The 18,090-nt window shown below is 43.2% G+C and overlaps 1 long non-coding RNA gene across 1 annotated transcript; it reads left to right on the top strand.

The window, feature by feature from the left end:
- Window positions 1–120: 120 nt before the first annotated feature.
- Window positions 121–17,515, top strand: LOC118012550. Its single transcript, XR_004679748.1, has 3 exons — window positions 121–349; window positions 12,787–16,198; window positions 17,474–17,515. It is a non-coding gene; the product is annotated as an uncharacterized LOC118012550 (long non-coding RNA).
- Window positions 17,516–18,090: the final 575 nt, after the last annotated feature.

Below are 18,090 nucleotides of genomic sequence, written 5' to 3'. Positions count from 1 at the left end.
GCGGCGTGAGCAGGCGAGTAATCCTGGGCAGCGTTTGTGTGTGAGAGCAAGAGGAGCTCAATCTACCCACTCCTTGTCCTCCTCCTCTTCCTCCTCCTCCTCCTCCGTCTCCTCCTCCTCCGTCTCCTCCTCCTCCCTCAAGCACACCCCGTCTCCCAGGCCACAGCATAGCAACCGAACATGGCGGCTGCGCAGACGCCGCCACTCAGCGGCCAGGAGCGGCGGTGGCCGCAACTGGAGGCGATCTCGCGAGAGGCGAGCCCAAAATCCTCCCCGCTAGCGCCGGCTGGAAAGGTTGCACCAGCGCGGGCGCGGGGGGACACGCAGGTGCGATGGAGGCCGGACCTGGGTAGGTTGGGAAGGGAGGGCTGGGAGGAGGGGCGGAGCGCTGTGGCCCCGCCCCATGGCCCAGCCTCGATTGGTTACTTGAACTGCGACCCCTGCTGGACCTACTGACCTAAGGGACTCGACGGAGGGGCCGAAACCTATGTTTTAAAGGGGAAAACCAGACCTCTTGGCCCCAAGGCGTCCCAACCTCAATGCTAATAGAGGATACAGGTTTTAGGATGCAGTTTTGAATCATTTCCTCTTCTAAATATAGACACTAAAACAAAGAACAATGTTATTTTATAAAACAAACGTCTGGGTGCCTTCTGTGTGCCAAGAATGGTGTGCTTTTAAAAAATTGAATGAATTCATTCTAATAATGCATATGAATTTGGTGTTGTCACGCCAGGGTTTTTAGCCAGGTGCATTCATATTTTACTGATGATACAAACTCATTGTGATAAGACTGATGCCTACGGGCTGGGTGATCTCAGCTTAAATGATGGGAGGAGGGATTTGGGGACAGGCACACCTCTTTTTGCAATCCTTTTTATCAGTGCCCGCTCCTGTAGCCTGGTCCCTTCTTGCTCTTCCTTGCTCTTAGCTTCAGTACCCCACCAGGGCCGAATTAATACAAGTATCACTTTTTCTCCAAGCCAACAAAATGCCTATTTAATTAATCATGGCTGGTTTTTACAAGGTGAAATCTTGCAAATTTATACAAATCTGTGAAAGGCAGAGATTTCTACTGACTCCCTTCTCCTTCGCTCAATTTTTCCATTTTAAAAAGACGGCTTGGGCGCCTGGGTGGCTCAGTTGGTTAAGCGACTGCCTTCGGCTCAGGTCATGATCCTGGAGTCCCGGGATCGAGTTCCGCATCGGGCTCCCTTGCTCAGCGGGGAGTCTGCTTCTCCCTCTCACCCTCCCCCCTCTCATGCTCTCTCTGTCTCTCATTCTCTTTCTCTCTCAAATAAATAAATAAAATCTTAAAAAAAAAAAAAAAGACAGCTTGTCAGTCCCTATTTTTCCTGCTTTACCTCTTTGGATTACTTTCCTTCCCAGAGCTTAGTTCCAGCGAGTACTCCTTCATCCTTCTCTAATATGCTTTCTGGCTTCTAGCTCTCCATTTTTCCATACCTTTGTTCATACTATTTCCCCTAATAAAATGCTCTTCACTCCATCTCCACCTATCAACCTCCAATCATCCTCCAACCAAAGATCATGTGGTACTTCCACCATAAGAAAGAATTCCTTTCTCCTTCGACATTTATAGTTCTTGGTTTATATACCTCCTTTTTTTCTTTTTCTTTTCTTTTTTTTTTAATATATACGATACTTAGCCCTGTGTGGATCTTATTGCCACTACTACCTGGTAAACGGTTGAGGGCAATCGTCTTTGTATCTGACTTGTAATATAAATACAGCTGGAGTCTCAACATCGGAGAGGCTGGAGGGGACACCCTTTGTCTTGGGAAACTGCACAGGATGAGCCCTTTAGATAAACAAATGTAAGCCTCATATCCATCTACTATTCTTTAGGAAAACTATGAAGTCACTTTTTAGAAATTCATAAAAAAATCTCACGGCTATCATTTATCTGGGGGGAGGGGCAGATAAACACTCCCAACGACCAAAAAAAAAAAAATTGATATATAATTCACATACCATAAAATTCATCCTTTTAAAGTGTACAGTTCAGTGCTTTTTTAGTATATTTGCAAAGTTGTGCAGTCATCACCACTATCTACTTCTAGAACATCATTACCCCCAAACACTCTCCTACCCATTAGCAGTCACTCTCCACTCCCTCCTCCCCCAACCAACAACCACTAACTTACTTTTTGTCTTTATAGATTTGCCTACTCTGGACGTTTCATATAAATGGAATCATATATACTGCAAATTAACTACAAAAATATATACATTTTTGCTCTTCTTTAAATTATAATCTTTCAAAACTAATATATGCCTATTCTAGATCATTTTGATGACCACCTTGTAACCAAACACTGCCACTTGATTTTGTATTTGGCACCAAGGACTGTAACTTTAATTTTCTTGGGCAAATGAGGAAAAAAATAGAATACTTCTTGTGGAAATGACAGCATTCTGGCTAAGTGAAGATCAAGCATCCGCATGGCACACCGTACAAAAGTTTCACAGAAATTCAAACAGAAAAGAATGTCGGATAATTAAGTTGATTATAAGCATGCCCTTAAAAACCCATACCATAGAAATGAGTTCCGTATTCTCATCACAAGGGACACTTTAATTTCAGCAAAACAATGTCATCTACTACATTACATGCATAATATTAATTGAATTTTTAATTTTGTTAGTTTAATTTGCAAAATTGTTTTAATTTGTAAGTGTAGAAAAGCTGTGAGAATAAGGACTTTATGCCTAATCTTGTGTTTACACATGATTAAAAACATGATTTAAATAATTTAATTTTACATTTGAGAGTTAACAAGATTTTTCTTTTCATTTAAAAAGTAGCCCCCCCAAAAATAAAAATTAAAAAAATGGCCCCAAACATTGCTAGGTATTGGCAGACACTGCTATTGACTGTGATTTTTTTTCCTTTGTCTGCAGCCTGCCCTTGGCTGTACTTCGGGAGAGTAAGAGCAAGGGTTGTGTCCATGCTTGGAGGGTGTTGGCAGGAGAGGACTGGCCTTTTTGCACTGTGTGGTTAACATTAGGACCTCTTCTAACCCTGGGTAGCCACAGCCAAGAAGGAATAGGCATTTGTTCTAGCCTGTGCAGCCAAGCCATGCTGCTTGGGCCTTGGCAGTGACCTCTGGCAGCCACAATGCAACAGAGAATGAGGTTTGACCAGGCACTGTGGCTGACTGGCCCTGCCATTAGCAACTTGGGAGGATCCCTTTGGAAGAAATGAGTGACCCTTACATCAATGGAGATACCCAGGGAGAACCCCAAGGGAAACCTGGACTCAGCTTGCTGGGTAGACCTCAGAGTACCGTGAATTTTAACATTAAAAAACACGTGACTTGGGGACGCCTGGGTGGCTCAGTTGCTCAGACCTGGCCTTGGGCTCAGGTCGTGATCCTGGGGTCTTGGGATGGAGTCCCCTATCAGGCTCCTTGCTCAGCGGGGAGCCTGCTTCTCCCTCGCCCCTCCCTCTGCTCATGCTCTCTCTCTCTCTCTCTCTGATGAACAAATAGAATCTTAAAACAAAAAACAAAACATGTGACTCGAAATGATTTGATTTTGTTGCCTAAACTGATGAGGTAGAACATACAAGGCACACAGGCTTTCAAATACCTAGTCTCTGACATGTGACCTTAACTGGATACCAATCTGCCTTAGATTGACCACAAAGGGGCAAAGGGAGAATTTCATCTTTTTACCTATCTGGGATTTTCAGGGATAACTTTAAGCAAAACAAAACAATTTCTAGAGTTTAAACCTTTAAAGAAGTGTCACACATTTTTCCAACAAGTTCAGAATCCTGTGGCTTGGGCTTCTTTTAATCATGAAGCTACTTTAAATATGTGGGGTTTTTTTTTTTTTCAAAGATTTTATTTATTTATCTGAGACAGAGAGAATGAGAGAGAGCAAGCACATGAGAGGGGGGAGGGTCAGAGGGAGAAGCAGGCTCCCTGCGGAGCAGGGAGCCCGTCGCAGGACTCGATTCCGGGACTCCAGGATCATGACCTGAGCCGAAGGCAGTCGCCTAACCAACTGAGCTACCCAGGTGCCCGGGTTTTTTTTATTACTTATTTTTTAAAATTAGATAGCATGTATCTCTGAAGCAGTTGGCCCAGATTTGGTCACTCTGTCAACATGGCCCTCTCCTCTTCACTTGCCAGCAATTCTTCCATCTTTCCTTCCTTTTTTCCTTTCTAAAGCAGCAGAAGACCCAAATCAGCAAACCCTGGGAGCAAGGACTCTATAGAAAAATGTAAAACTTTAAAAATCAAAGACTTCCCAGTCCCACTCTCTAAAGATAAGCACTATTAACAGCTTGTGTATACTTCTAGAATTTTCTCTGCATCTGTAAGGTAAATGTAGCTTACAGATGTGTAGATCCTTGCACAAAAGGGATTATACTATACATACTATATTTCACTTACAAATGTCCCTAATAGAACAGATAGATACATGTCAATCTTTCTAAGGGCTGTGCCATAGTATATTTAATCTTGTCTGATAAATTGGCACTTAGGCCATTCCAGTTGTCTGCTATCACATACAATGCCATAAAGAACATTTTCACCATAAAACTTTGTATGTATGTACAACAAAGTGTTTCTTTAAGATGAATTCCTGGAAATGCAATTGCTGGGTTGACGTGTATGGGCATGTTTAATTTTGATAAATGTTGCCAAGTTGCACCCACCAACTATGTGTGAGTTACTATTATCCACCTCTTATTGTGTCTGTGTTTTGTATTTTCCTCAGTCAAAAACAAAAACATTTTCTTCTAATACTTTCAGTTTTTCTTTTTTTTAATACTTAAATCTATGACCATCTGAAATAGCTCTGGTGAAAGGAAATAGGGATCCAGCTTTATTTTTTTTAGTAACTATGCACCTGTCCCAGTATCAATCTTATTGAAAAATCCATTAACAAATTACCACAACTTCAGTGGCTTACAACAACACACACTTACTATATTACACTTCTGGACATATGAAGTCCAAAAAGGATTGCTAGGTTATGTTCTTTCTGGAGGAGAATCTCTTGTCTTTTCCAGCTCCTCAGGGCCACGATGTTCCTTGGCTCATGGCCTCTTCCTCATTTTCAAACCCAGGAGCCTGTTCTTCACATCTGTGTCTCATCACTTCTGTATGTTCCATGACCCTTAGATAAGGACCCTTGTGATTACATTGGACACACCTAGACAGTCCAGGATAATCTCCCCATTTCAATATCCTTATTTTTAATCACATTTACAAAGTCCCTTTTGCCATGCAAGCTACCATATTTACATTATCATTCTGTGCTGGACGGTGTGAACACCTTTGGAGGCCATTACACAGACCAAAAAATGCAGAAAAAATTAAATTTCCTTACAACTTGCAGCCCATTGACAAGTACTTGAGACAAGCAGAGTAACCTTCCTCAAAGAGTTCGGCTGCCTCAATGTTAATACTTTGCTAGAGGCAAAAGACAACCTTAGCTTGACATTAGCCCAACTTCCAGGATACTGTAAGTCTTCTTTAATATATAAAATCCCTTTGGAAACTTCCTTTATCCCTACCTCCCCGTAAGATATATGTTAGCAATCATCCTCCAAGCATATGGCTCACTGATATACAGCTGAAGGGGCTCATGACTAATGTTTTACTGAGCAGTAGTAAATGATCTTATCTTAACAGCAACTAGCCCCTCAAGGTCCTGAAAACCTTGCTTCCAAATTCCTTAGAGACTTACCCTAACCCTAACCTCCTCCCAACTTAAAAGTATATAATCAGTCACTCCTCACAATCCTGGTGCAGCTCTTTCTGCCCCCGGGTCCTGTCCCCGTGCTTTCATAAAACCACCTTTTTTTGCCTGGAAGACATCCTGAGAATTCTTTCTTGACTGTTCACTCTCCCAGACCCCAAAACACATCACATCATGCCACAGTCTCTGATGCCAAGCTTTTTAGCCATTAGAATTTCTAATCAGTTTTAATATCTGAAAAAAAGTTAATTTCTCCTCATGACTTCTTTTTCCAAGGTGAACATGTTTTTAGCCATATGAATTTAAAATGCATGAGCCCTAGATTGTGACTAAAAGATTAAATTACATTGACAGTATATGTGGTGTGCCTAGTGTATAATCTGTATATTATCTGAAAAAAATATTATTTGTAGATATATGAATATAATCTGTATATATGAATACATTCTTCAGACCTATCCGTATTACAGGCACTTAACCTATATCTAAATTTTCTTAATTTACTTAATATTAATGTGAATTAGTTCTCATAATATTCATTTAAAAAACATTAAAACATTCATTCATTTAAAAAAAAAAAGTATTGCTGTCGCATCTGGGTGGCTCAGTCACTAGGCATCTGCCTTTGGCTCGGGTCATGATCCCAGGGTCCTGGGATCGAGTCCTGCGTTGGGCTCCCTGCTCCACGGGAAGCCTGCTTCTCCCTCTCCCACTCCCCCTGCTGTGTTCCCTCTCTCGCTGTGTCTCTCTCTGTCAAATAAATAAATAAAATCTTAAAAATAAAATAAAAGGAAGTATTGCTCACTTACTATTTGCTAGGCATCTAGAATACAGGTAAGAGGTGGCTCTTGCCCTCAAGGCAAGTATTTTTCATTCTTAGGTTGTGACTTATTAATGCCTTGCGAAATCAGCATGGTAGATCAAAACAAGAATCTTGAAAAAAAGAAATGAATTAGACTAGCCTAGAAAATAGAGCACATCACACAAAGGGAAGGTAAACCTGGTACTATGAAATTTTAACTTTAGTTGTATGTTTGTGTATTTTGTGTTCATATAGGTTGTGATATAAAATGTCTTTCTTCCTTTGGGTGTGGTGGCCAAAAAAGTTCGAGAGCCTCTGGTCTGAGGGAGAATTAGTAAGTAAATAAACAATACAAATTAGTATAAGTGCTTTCATAGATTAAACTCCATGAGAGCAGGACCCATGGCTCACCATTATTTCATCACAGCTTAACGTAACATCTGGTCTTAACATCAGCCCAGTTACTATTCTCGAATAAATGAAGGAATGAGGTGGGCCTAGGATGCTAGGGAAAGCAGTGGAAGGAGACCAGACAACTAGCACATGTTGTGCCTTAAGTTTTGCCTGGCTTCCATTGGGAGTGTGGACTGCATGGACAAAGTTTGGAGATGAAAATGATCTGTTGGATAACTGATGGCTGGGCAGAGCCTTGAGAGGGAAGCCTGAGGGACCTTGAGTGACATCTAGTGGCTTCTTTAACCAAATGGGAGGCACCAGGCTGAGGAATCTCCCATCAGGTGAAATATTATCGGATGTGCTGTTTGCTTAAAAAAAATAGAAAAAGATGGCTCCATCCCTGCATAGTGTATAAATTTTTCTTTATTTGTAGATGAATATTGTGGTTTTTTAATGGTCTGTACTCTTCTTTGTGTTGGCTTTGTCTGTAGGAGCTTTAACATCTTGTTAGAAAATCTTGATTGGGGCGCCTGGTTAGCACAGTCAGTTAAGTCACGGACTCGCGGTTTTGGCTCACGTTGTGATCTTCGGGTTCTGATCTCAGGCTCATGAGATGGAGTGACAAGCCCCTCTTTGAGCCCCACGCGGAGCCCCGCCTCCAGCCCCACTTGGAACCTGGAGTCTGCCTAAGACTCTCCCTCTCCCTCTGCCCCCCCTCCCCCCGCACACGCTCTTGTTCCCTCTCTCTCTCTCAAATAAATAAATCCTTAAAAGAATCTTGATTAATCCTCACGCCTCTGTAGCATGTTACTCAGCACCTGGTACAGCACTGTAATAAATATCTGCTGTTGGCTAGCTGACATGTTTTGATCATTCATTCAACTTGTGGTCATCAATTGGCTACCGCCCACATTAATATTCTCATTCCTGGCCACACATTAGAAACAACAAGGGAGTTTTTATTAAGTGCAGAAGACTTTGCCCCCACTCTGATCCCGCCTCTGTTCTCACTTAATTGGCTAGGGTGGAGCCCAGGCTTCTCTTACAGGTGTGGATATAGATAAAGATTTTCTTAACTCCCAAGGTGATACTCCTGTGCAACAGGGTTAAGACCCACAGCTCCCATTTGGACAGGCACCAAACATAATACAGAGTCTGTGCAAAATGGGGATCTCTGCCCATTTTGCACAGCACTTCTCAATCTGCCTGGAGTGAAGGACCAACTTGTTATGGCCCCATTATTTTTGTAAAATATAAATAAAAATAAATTACTAGAAAGTTAAACGAGAAAGCAAATCACATATGAATAGAATACAAATGCCAATTTTTTTTATTAGATTCAACGGAAATCAATTTCTCTGTTAAATTTCTCTAAAGGGTTCTATCTGTTTAATCTGCATTTTTGTATTTATGTTACTGTGAACTGGTGATAGACCATCTGTGGGGAGGCACTTTGAGTCATACCATTCTAGATTATATTCTGGATGGAGGTGGGAGCAAGGAGAACACAGCGGACATGCCAAACATGCAACAGTAGCAGGAAACACAGGTTGTTCTTGTTGCTTTTGAGGAGGAGGCCCACTGACTCCTCAGAGCCCCCAAAGCATCATAGCCTCATGGGGCCCTGTCCTCAGCTTTGCAGAGCCAAACTTTACTCTTATCAGGACACTCACATGATGGGGCACTCAGCACTGTACAGATGCTCAAAATTTTTTAGAAACTGATTATAAACCAAGATCACTCTTTTTAAAGCAAATATAATGTTCCAGGGACCAGACACTGATGTTTGCTCTAAGGATAGCTTCTTTCCGGTATGAAGGTCCGCAGGCATGAGCAAATTATTTAGGGAACAGAGAATGAAGATCTCTCCCTACAATAGAGCACTCTTCTCTAGTGATGCAGTACGCATGCCCACTCCATGCATTTGTCTCCCCTTGGATAAAGCTTAATAAATGCTGACAGCCTTTGACAGCCTCTCACACTTCTAGGATGTCCCCTCTGTCCATCACCGCCTCCACCAGGCAGGTTCAATATGCCAGATTAAGTTACCACTTTCTCTGTTTTTACATCACTTCTGAGAATATCCCGTCACCTTGATCGGACTTGAGTATTCCCTGGTTTTTGTTGGCAATATGTTTATCAACTGTCCCCAGCACATGTTTCATCCACAGATGACTCATCTATCATAAGGCAATTACTCCTCCTCATCTCATTATGTGCAGTCTTTCCCTTCTGCCTATACCGCCCTGCCTTTCCTTTCTTTGCCAAACTCTTACTCACTTTTTAGATTTCAGCTTTCAAGTTGACTCCTCTGAGAAGCCTTCCTTGATCTTCCCCTCACTCAGGGCTCAACTCTTTGCATCCCCAGAAAAGCACATAGCCCATGATGCTGCAATGGGCCAGTTCCTCTCTTCTACCCGGTTGACTTTTAAGCTTCTGAGAACATCAATCCTGGCTTCCATTTATTTTTAGATCCCCAAAAGCCATACACAGTAAAGAGTCCCTCCAGAAATACTTGGTGAAATAAAGTGATTTTCTAGTTCCATTCTCAGAGGGTGGTGTTATGGCAAGGGGCAATAGGATATACGATTAATTTCTAATCTTAAAAAGCCTTGGTGGTGGAGGTGGGAGGAATTGTTTCTTGAAAGTCAAGCTGGGGCGCCTGGGTGGCTCAGTCGTTAAGCATCTGCCTTCGGCTCAGGTCATGATCCCAGGGTCCTGGGATCGAGCCCCACATCGGGCTCCCTGCTCGGCGGGAAGCCTGCTTCTCCTTCTCCCACTCCCCCTGCTTGTGTTCCCGCTCTCGCTGTGTCTCTGTCAAATAAATAAATAAAATCTTTAAAAAAAAAAAAGAAAGTCAAGCTGAAGAGTATGAACATTAAGTGGCAGGTGATAAAAGTGTGTAAGGAGTATGATGATGTAATCAGTGATTTAGGACAAATTAATTTCATGCTTCCGAGGAAGGAGAGAATAGGCTTGGGCAGACTACATCTAGAAGACCACTGAAAACAGTAACAATATCTCCCCATGAGGGGCATATCAGAATCGTGAGCTGCGGTGTCAGTACTGTGTCTCATCCTCTCCCTCCCCCCACCCCGAATTCTGATATGTCACCCATACCCTCCCTAGGCCCCATCCCTGATCAACAATCACAGCCGTGGGGAAACCTGATGTTGAGGGGAGTCTATCCTATGCCTCAGGTGCAAGGGAAGGAAATTCAAAAGTCTGTTTTAATAGTTGGTATGTGAAGTGTTAGAAACTTGAGGTATGATTGTTACATATTTAACCAGTTTAATGATGATTCCAATGTTATATCTAAACTTTTGATGGAGACAAAACAAAACATCTAATGGAAGGCAACGATTGGTTTTCTTAAAGTTCATTACTAGTCATCGAATTTGTATTAATTTCTAGTAAGGGTAGTGAGTCCCTGGATTGGATCTAATGTATGTATACAGTGATCTTTGCTGGAGTGTTTGATAAATAACACAGTATGTTACTAATGGTCTGGTAATTTTCGTTGGAAAAACTGTCTATACTGTTCTTGTAGGAATTTGGCAAGTTATACTTTTTTTTTCCCTTTAATCTCAACATCCAGTAATATATTATACCCAAAATTAAGGTTATGCTTCATTTTCTTCAACTCTCTTTAGGCTGAACTCAGAAATGAAAACAACTACCCACCATGCGTGAGACAAAGAATGTTTCTTTGACCAAAATCAGTCAATTATAAAGTCCTATATGTGCCAATCCAGGTGTGCCATTCCTAGTTCTTCTTGAAAAAAAATTTTTTTTTTACTTTTAATCTTTACACCCAACATGGGGCTCGAACTCACAAGCTGGAGATCAAGAGTCGCATGCTCTACCGACTGAGCCAGCCAGGAGCCTCTTTAGATTCTTCTAATACCAATAGTTGTTCTGAGGATCATCAAAGTCACACAGTCTAGAACACTCTCCTTCCTACCTGGGCATCAGGCTTGAGAGAGAGAGACAGAGGCAGAAGGAGGACAGGGAAAGCCTTATACCTGAAGTTTAAATTTGTATGCATTGTTCCTTCTTTTTAAAGGCAGTCTGACTAATGGACCAGTCCAAGTGGGTCTGTGTATCTTCCTTAAATACAGACTCAGGTGTCCCCTGGGGTGTAAAAAAGACACTCTAGTGGGAATTTGCAGTTAGAGGAATTTGAAAGTTCTGATGAGCCATAAAGATTAATCCAATAGGAATCTATAGTCTATTAAAATCAAATTTAAAATTAAATGAAGGAATTTGGAAATGGGCAAAAGAAATACAGAATATTTGACAAATCAGTCTCAGAGGGTACCATTTGTCTTGAATGGGCCTCTGGAAAAACATCAGTGGTATCAGCCTGTGTCTGATGCTGGAAGTAAGGTGGGAAGAAAAGTTTGTGGGCATTTTCTATTTTCAATGATTCATTTTTTGAGAATTGAGGAAAACTTAGTCTAAAAGCCAAACTGGGGGTTGGGGTTGAGGAGAAGAACACAGGTGGGGAGGAGGGTAGAACAAGTGTACTCACAGGCTAGAAATAACTTACAGAATCAAGAGTTTCCAAGTTTCTAACAGAGAATGTTAAAAAATCACAGCAGTTGTACCTACTTGTGGAAGCTGACACACTTCCTTGGATAAATGCACCTTTAAATTAAGGATGCTGGGTTGAGTTTCAGGAGTCCCTTACCCCCCCACCCCAGGACTTAAAAAAACCAACCTTCATGCCTGACAACAGGGGATAGGTTAGTTACGGTTCATCTATGCACATATACAATATTATCCAAGCATTAAAAACTGTGTTTATTTAAAAAATTATGTTTATAAAGAAATTTTACTGACATGGAAAAATGCTTATTATGTAATATTAAAGGAAAAAAGGATGCAAAATTAATATATGTAGTATGAGCTCTGCTTAAGAATGACATGCATCAGGGGTTGCCTGGGTGACTCAGTCAGTTAAGCGGCTGCCTTTGGCTCAGGTCATGATCTCAGTGTCCTGAGATCGAGCCCTGCAGTGGTGTTGGGCTCCCTGGTCATCAGGAAGTCTGCTTTTCCCTCTTTGCCCCTCCCCCCACTTGTGTGTTTGTGTGTATGTGTGTGTGTGCGTGCACATGCACGCATGTGCTCTCTCTCTCAAATAAATAAATAAAACTTAAAAAAAAAAAAAAGAATGACATGCATCAGGAAGGATGAATAGATGGAGCACAGGGGCTTTGTAGGGCCAGTGAAGCTATTCTTTATGTCAGTCTACATTTGTCAAAACCCATAGAACATACTATATTTTTATAGAATATACTGTATTTTTCTGTAAACCTAAAACTGCTCTAGAAAACAAAGTCTTTTAATTTAAAAAATGCATGCAAAGAAAAAAGACTGGAGGGAAATACAGTAAAGTATCAGCCAGACTGTGTAATCCTGTAAGACAATGATCAAATAAATACTCAGGTTGTAGACTCAGATTGCCCGGAATCAAATTCTGTCTCCTCTGCTTATTGCTTGGGCAAGTTCCTTCAGTTCCCTGTGTTTCAGCTTCCTCATCCATTAGAACAGAGATTAGAGCATCACTTACCCCGTAAGATTTGTTGTGAGCATTAAATCAGTGAACACACATATTGTGCTTCAAACATAGCATTATCATCTCTGCAGGGGGAAATTGTGGTGATCTTAATTTGCTATCTATATTTACTGACATTTCTCCAGTAAACATATATTATTTGATACTATGGAATACTTATTATACATTTTGTGTATAAGATCTACCCTTGGAAAGTATGTACGCATGTTGTGTTCGTTATCTATTGTTGCTTGACATAAAACAACAGCAAACATGTATCATTTCACAGCTCCTATGGGTCAGGCATCTGAGAGTGAGCTGCTGTCGTCTGAAGCTGAAGGCTTGAGCGGGGCTGGAGGATCCATTTCCAAGATGCTCATTTCTCTGACTGGCTGGCTGGCTCCAGCTGTTGACAGGAGGCCTCAGTTCCTCACTGAGTGTGAAACTCTCCACAGTGCTGCTTGAGCGTCTTCATGACATGAGAGCTGGCTTCTCCCAGAATGAGTGATCTCAGAGAGAGCAATGCAGAAGCCTCCGTGATTTTTACGGCCCCGTCTTGGAAGTCACTCACCATCATTTCTGCATATCCTGTCGGCTGCACGGGTCAGCTATCTTCAGTGTAGGATGGAACGACGTATGGATATAAACGCCAAGGGGCAAGGATTGGGGCCATCTTGGAGGCTGGCTAGCCCATATATGTATATGTGTATGTGTACATATGTCTGTGTGTCTGTGTGTGTGTGTGTGTTTTTCTGCCAGCTGAAGCATGACCCCAGTGTCCCTGCATGCACATTCTTGTCTTGTTTATTTTATTGAAGCAACCCTTGGCTCTCAACTCTTTTTTGGCTGCCTATTACTTGGAATTAGCAAGTCTTCCTTTCCTTTCCTCCCTCCCTCCCTTCCTTTCGTCCTTCCTTCCTTCCACTCCCCCCCCTCCACTTTCCTTCCTTCTGCCCTGTCTCCCTCCACCCTTCCTTTCTTTAGGAGATACTTATAGTCTACCTATTAAATGCCAGTGAATCACTTCTGTCCACCCCTCTGACCCTATATTCCTCTCTTGCTCCCTGTTCTCCTTTAGGGTCCCCAGCACCAGACCCTGTGGACCTGGCCAGCTCAGCTTTCACAAGAGCATCTAAAGCTTCCATCTCCAGGTCTGCGTATTCCGAGATGTCCCCAAGCTCTGGCCCCTATCACACTCTCCTCCCATCACCAAATCCACCTCGCTTCTGGGCTGGCCTGTGTAGTCTTGGTTAAAGGCTAGGCCTGCTGCAGCTTCCCTGTCCTGCTAATGATAGTCCTCCCTGTCCCACTTAACGGGCAGCTGAGCCTGAGGTGGCGCTCAGCATAATAGCTGGGAAATCGGAGAAAAACACATACAAAACAGTTTAAGAGGGACCGATTAGCTTCCTGAAAATCCAGTATAGACCAAAAAGCCTCATATTTTATTCTGAGATTTTCATTTCCCTGTAACTATAAACCTCTAAAGATTAATACAAACTCAGCTTAGATAGCTTACCACGGTCATTAACAATAGATCACTAATAAATACGTGGTCTGTGAGACACTTAGGGGCTCACAAAGTGGAACAACTGAGACTGTGGCTCAGCTTCAGCCCCCTTGGCTTAGCAGAGGGGCTCCTAAGAGACCTCATGCATTGGCAGAGAGGACGTAGAAATAAAAAACCCAAGAGAGGCTGAGATGCTCCCTCTTTGTGCTCCCATGGCCCACGTATCTATCCCTCTCGTGGGCTTGTTTATACTGTATTGCAATTGCCAGCTAACTTGTCACTACCCACCCCGCCCCCGGATTGGCAGTAGCTTGTGGATGGAGAGTATAGTTTTTTCACTATTGACATCCAGGCATGCTCAGTATGGAGTTGTAGGTTCTGAGAAGGTGTCTCCAGGGCTGCTGGTTTTTTTTTACTTGGGGATGATGTGTATGATCGTTGTTTGGTGGGGGAGAGGAAGCAGAGAGTAAATAGCTGCTGCTTTAAAAATGTTTGAAACCACCAATGTGGATGTTGGCTTAGGTTGCTTCTAAACATAACCTCGAATCTACAGGAGGGAGAGAGGTTCGAGAGGGTTGGATGGCACAGACAAGTGAGGGCACCTGGTAGGATTCTGGGCACACAGTAGGCCCTCAGTAGGGTGAACCTGGACCGGAAAGGGAGAAATAAAAGAGATACATTTGACAGAAAAAACAAAATACAGTGGCTTGTAGAAAGAGAGGTTCATTTCCCTCTCCTGTGAAAGACTGCAGAGAGTCTGGCAGTCCTGGGGTGGCTTGGTAGCCCTACCCTATCAGGTCCTCAGGGACTGAGGGTCTTCCCAGCTCCCTGGTTGGCCGTCCCTAGGAGGTGGCTCTCATCTTTATGGTCTAAACTGGTGACTAGAGCGCCAACATATCCATAGTTCAGGCGGCCATTGGAGAAAGGGACGCAGAAAACGGGGCAAAGCCAGTTGCCTGTCATTTGAAGAAGGTTTCCTGCAGCTGGCACCCACCCCTTCATCACCGGCTTGTGCTTAGTCTTGTGGCCACACCCAGATGCAAGGGATCCTGGGAAATGGGGTCTTTATTCCACAGCTGCCATGTTCCCAGCTCAAGTGTGGTGCGTCTCCCATGCTAATACCAAGGGAGAAGGGGAGACTGGGACCTGGAAGATATGCAGCAGCACCTGCCACCATGGAGAATGACAGATTGCCTGTGACACAGGCATCAGGGCCCCTCTTTCTGCTGTGCTTCTCTTTCTCTGTTGAGTATGTTTATGCATGTTACAATTGACAAGAGTCTTCTACATACATGATCCGTCTTTAATCTATTGCATTCTGATTATACCAGTATTAAAATAATATATGCTCCTTGTTAAAAAAAAAGAAATGATAGTGCATAGAGGGCACGTATCTCCATTGATGGCCAGGCCCAAGCTTTGGCCTTCCCCATCTCTCAAGACTTGACTGCTGTCATAAGCTCGGCGTGCATTCCGCCAAGTGTCCTTCCAATGGAGATACCTTGAAGAGCTGCTGGTAGCCTTGGGAAGAGTCCTGCAGTCCCTATAAAAGGGGCTCTATACCATGAGCCTGGTGCTCAAAGACAGTTACTGAAACCATCAGACGACATTCCCGCCAACACGTGCTCCTCACTGCCTTCCCCCAACCCTCCTGGTCTTCATCGAATCTCCATGTGGCCCCACTAGTCCCCAATGGCCCCACCAGCTCAAAGCTCTGGACCAGTCGCTCCTGTTGAAACAGGTTTTTACTTTGGTTTTAGTTTCTCCTTCCTTGATCGGGTGTTTGAACAGACAACCGTCAGGACAGCACATGCCCTGTGGCCCCATATTAACCTGTGCTCTGAGCCTCCTCTTCTGAGCACTGCACCCACTCCGGGACACACTGAGCTGTCTTTCTCTGTGCAAAGAGCATCTGCAAAGAGCAGCAACAGTTCTCGAGTGTTGGCCACACACTCTGCAAGCACTGCCCTCTGCTCTTCAAAAGTCTAAAGTCCTTTGCTCTTCTCAACCCTGGAGCTAATGAGCACAGCTTTCTTGACAATGCCAAACCCTTGTCCTGTCTGGGAAATACTGGTTCTGTGGAAAGAAGCTGGGCTTTGGAGTATGGCAGATCTATTCGTTGTGTATGCTTAGGCAAATATCTTGACCTCTAAGAGGATCGTGGACACCTACAGAGCTATGAACATGAAAAGAAGTACTACATACAAAGCACTTAGCCCAGTGCCTGGCACAGAGTGCTACCAAGTAATGGTAAGACTCCCTCTGTAGATGAGAAGTAATTCAGTCCTGCCTGATGGAGAGTAGGTTATTTTGAGGCCCTGCCCAAGGCTCATCCAAGCAATGGCAAAGTGACTGGGGTGGGGAGGAGCTACCCCTCCAGGCGATCTCTCTTCAACTGCCAGTTTTACTTGCTTCTACAATTGGGCTTTGCCCTAAGCTTGCTTGCTTATCATCTGTCTATCTATCTATCTATTTATTTTTACACTTAAAGATATTCCAGATTTAATTGTGGCAGTACATTGAGAATTTTTCCAAAGCTGTGCCTTGTTTCTGTTTTGGACTTGCGACATTTGGAGTGATTGTACATATCAGAATCTTTCCATATGTGGATGTGTTCTACGTTTAGGTAGTAAGGAAGGATTATACAGAATCACAGATCTAGTCTTCATGGGAAAAGAGTAGGGGAAACATCAGTCAAAAGAGGAGACAATTGGAACTGTACCTCCATTTGGTTTATAGGGGAGAGGGAGCATGCATTATTATAAACTTTATGTGTGATAACTATAAAACATATCTTTTCTCTTTAAATGAGCATCCTCCAACTTAGTCATTTTGGGAAGCTAGATGTTTTCCCAACAACTTGACTCTTTTTCAAATACTGTCAAACCCCATCTAATTTCATCTCTACCACTTAGGTTCCTGTATGGGAGGATGCTTTCTGTCCCTTGTAAGTGCTCTGCCCCCTGACCCCCTATTCTGAACAAATCCCAGTCGAAGCAGGAGGTAAACTAGGACCTCTAACCCCAGCAGCAGTACTGAACATCTGGCTTGATGGAATGCTATCTCTGTGCCCAACACTATGCTAGGATCTGAGTTTGCAGGGATCAATGCAATACAGCACCTGCCCCAAAGGACTTCGTAGACCAGTGGAGAAGGGGTTGATCTAAAAGCCTGAACCAATAGGAGACCTGGGTGGATCAGTCATTAAGTGTCTGCTTTCGGCTCAGGTCATGATCCCAGGGTCCTGGAATCAACCCCTGCATCGAGCCCTGCATCGAGCCCTGCATCGAGCCCCGCATCGAGTCCCGCATGGGGCTCCCTGCTCAGCGGGAAGCCTGCTTCTCCCTCTCCCACTCCCCCTGCTTGTGTTCCCTCTCTCACTGTCTCTCTCTCTCTGTAAAATAAAAAAATAAAATCTTAAAAAAATAAAAATAAAAGCCTGAACCAATATTCTCCCTTTCTTTACAAGGGATAAAATTGCTAAGTGTTCTTGGAGTTGAGGCCAAACACTGGGAAACCTGTTTGTATTGACGTAAGGCACATACTCCAGTTCCTGGGATACATCATTAAAGTTGTCCTGGAGCACTGCTGTTGAAAGTTTGGCTAAAATCCAACTCAAGAAAAACAAGGTAAATACTGTGAGTGTGGAGCACTGCTTTAGCTGAAAGTCAAGCTAACCCAAATGGGAAGGCACAAGTGCCCTTGTTTTAGAGCTCCTGTGAAATGAAGAATGTGAAATGGCAATTTGGAAAAGATTTAAAAAGTCAAAGTCTTGGGAGCCTGGGTGGCTCAGTTGGTTGAGCAACTGCCTTCGGCTCAGGTCATGATCCTGGAGTCCCGGGATCGAGTCCCACATCGGGCTCCCTGCTGGGCGGGGAGTCCGCTTCTCCCTCTGACCCTTCCACTCTCATGCTCTCTGTCTCCCATTCTCTCTCTGAGATTAAAAAAAAAAAAGTCAAAGTCTCTTTGAAGCAATTTCCAAAGGACTTTATTTACAGAATAATAGATTTAACTTTGGTCTGAATTATTTTGGTATCAATGACATCAAACCAATTAGTTGCTAGATCAATTCAGTGGACAAGAAGA

Source organism: Mirounga leonina, unplaced genomic scaffold (assembly GCF_011800145.1).
Source record: "Mirounga leonina isolate KUSES-001 unplaced genomic scaffold, KU_Mleo_1.0 Mir_151, whole genome shotgun sequence".
NCBI lineage: Eukaryota > Metazoa > Chordata > Mammalia > Carnivora > Phocidae > Mirounga > Mirounga leonina.
Note: the sequence above shows the minus strand (reverse complement) of the source record. Positions and strands in the feature narration are given on the sequence as shown.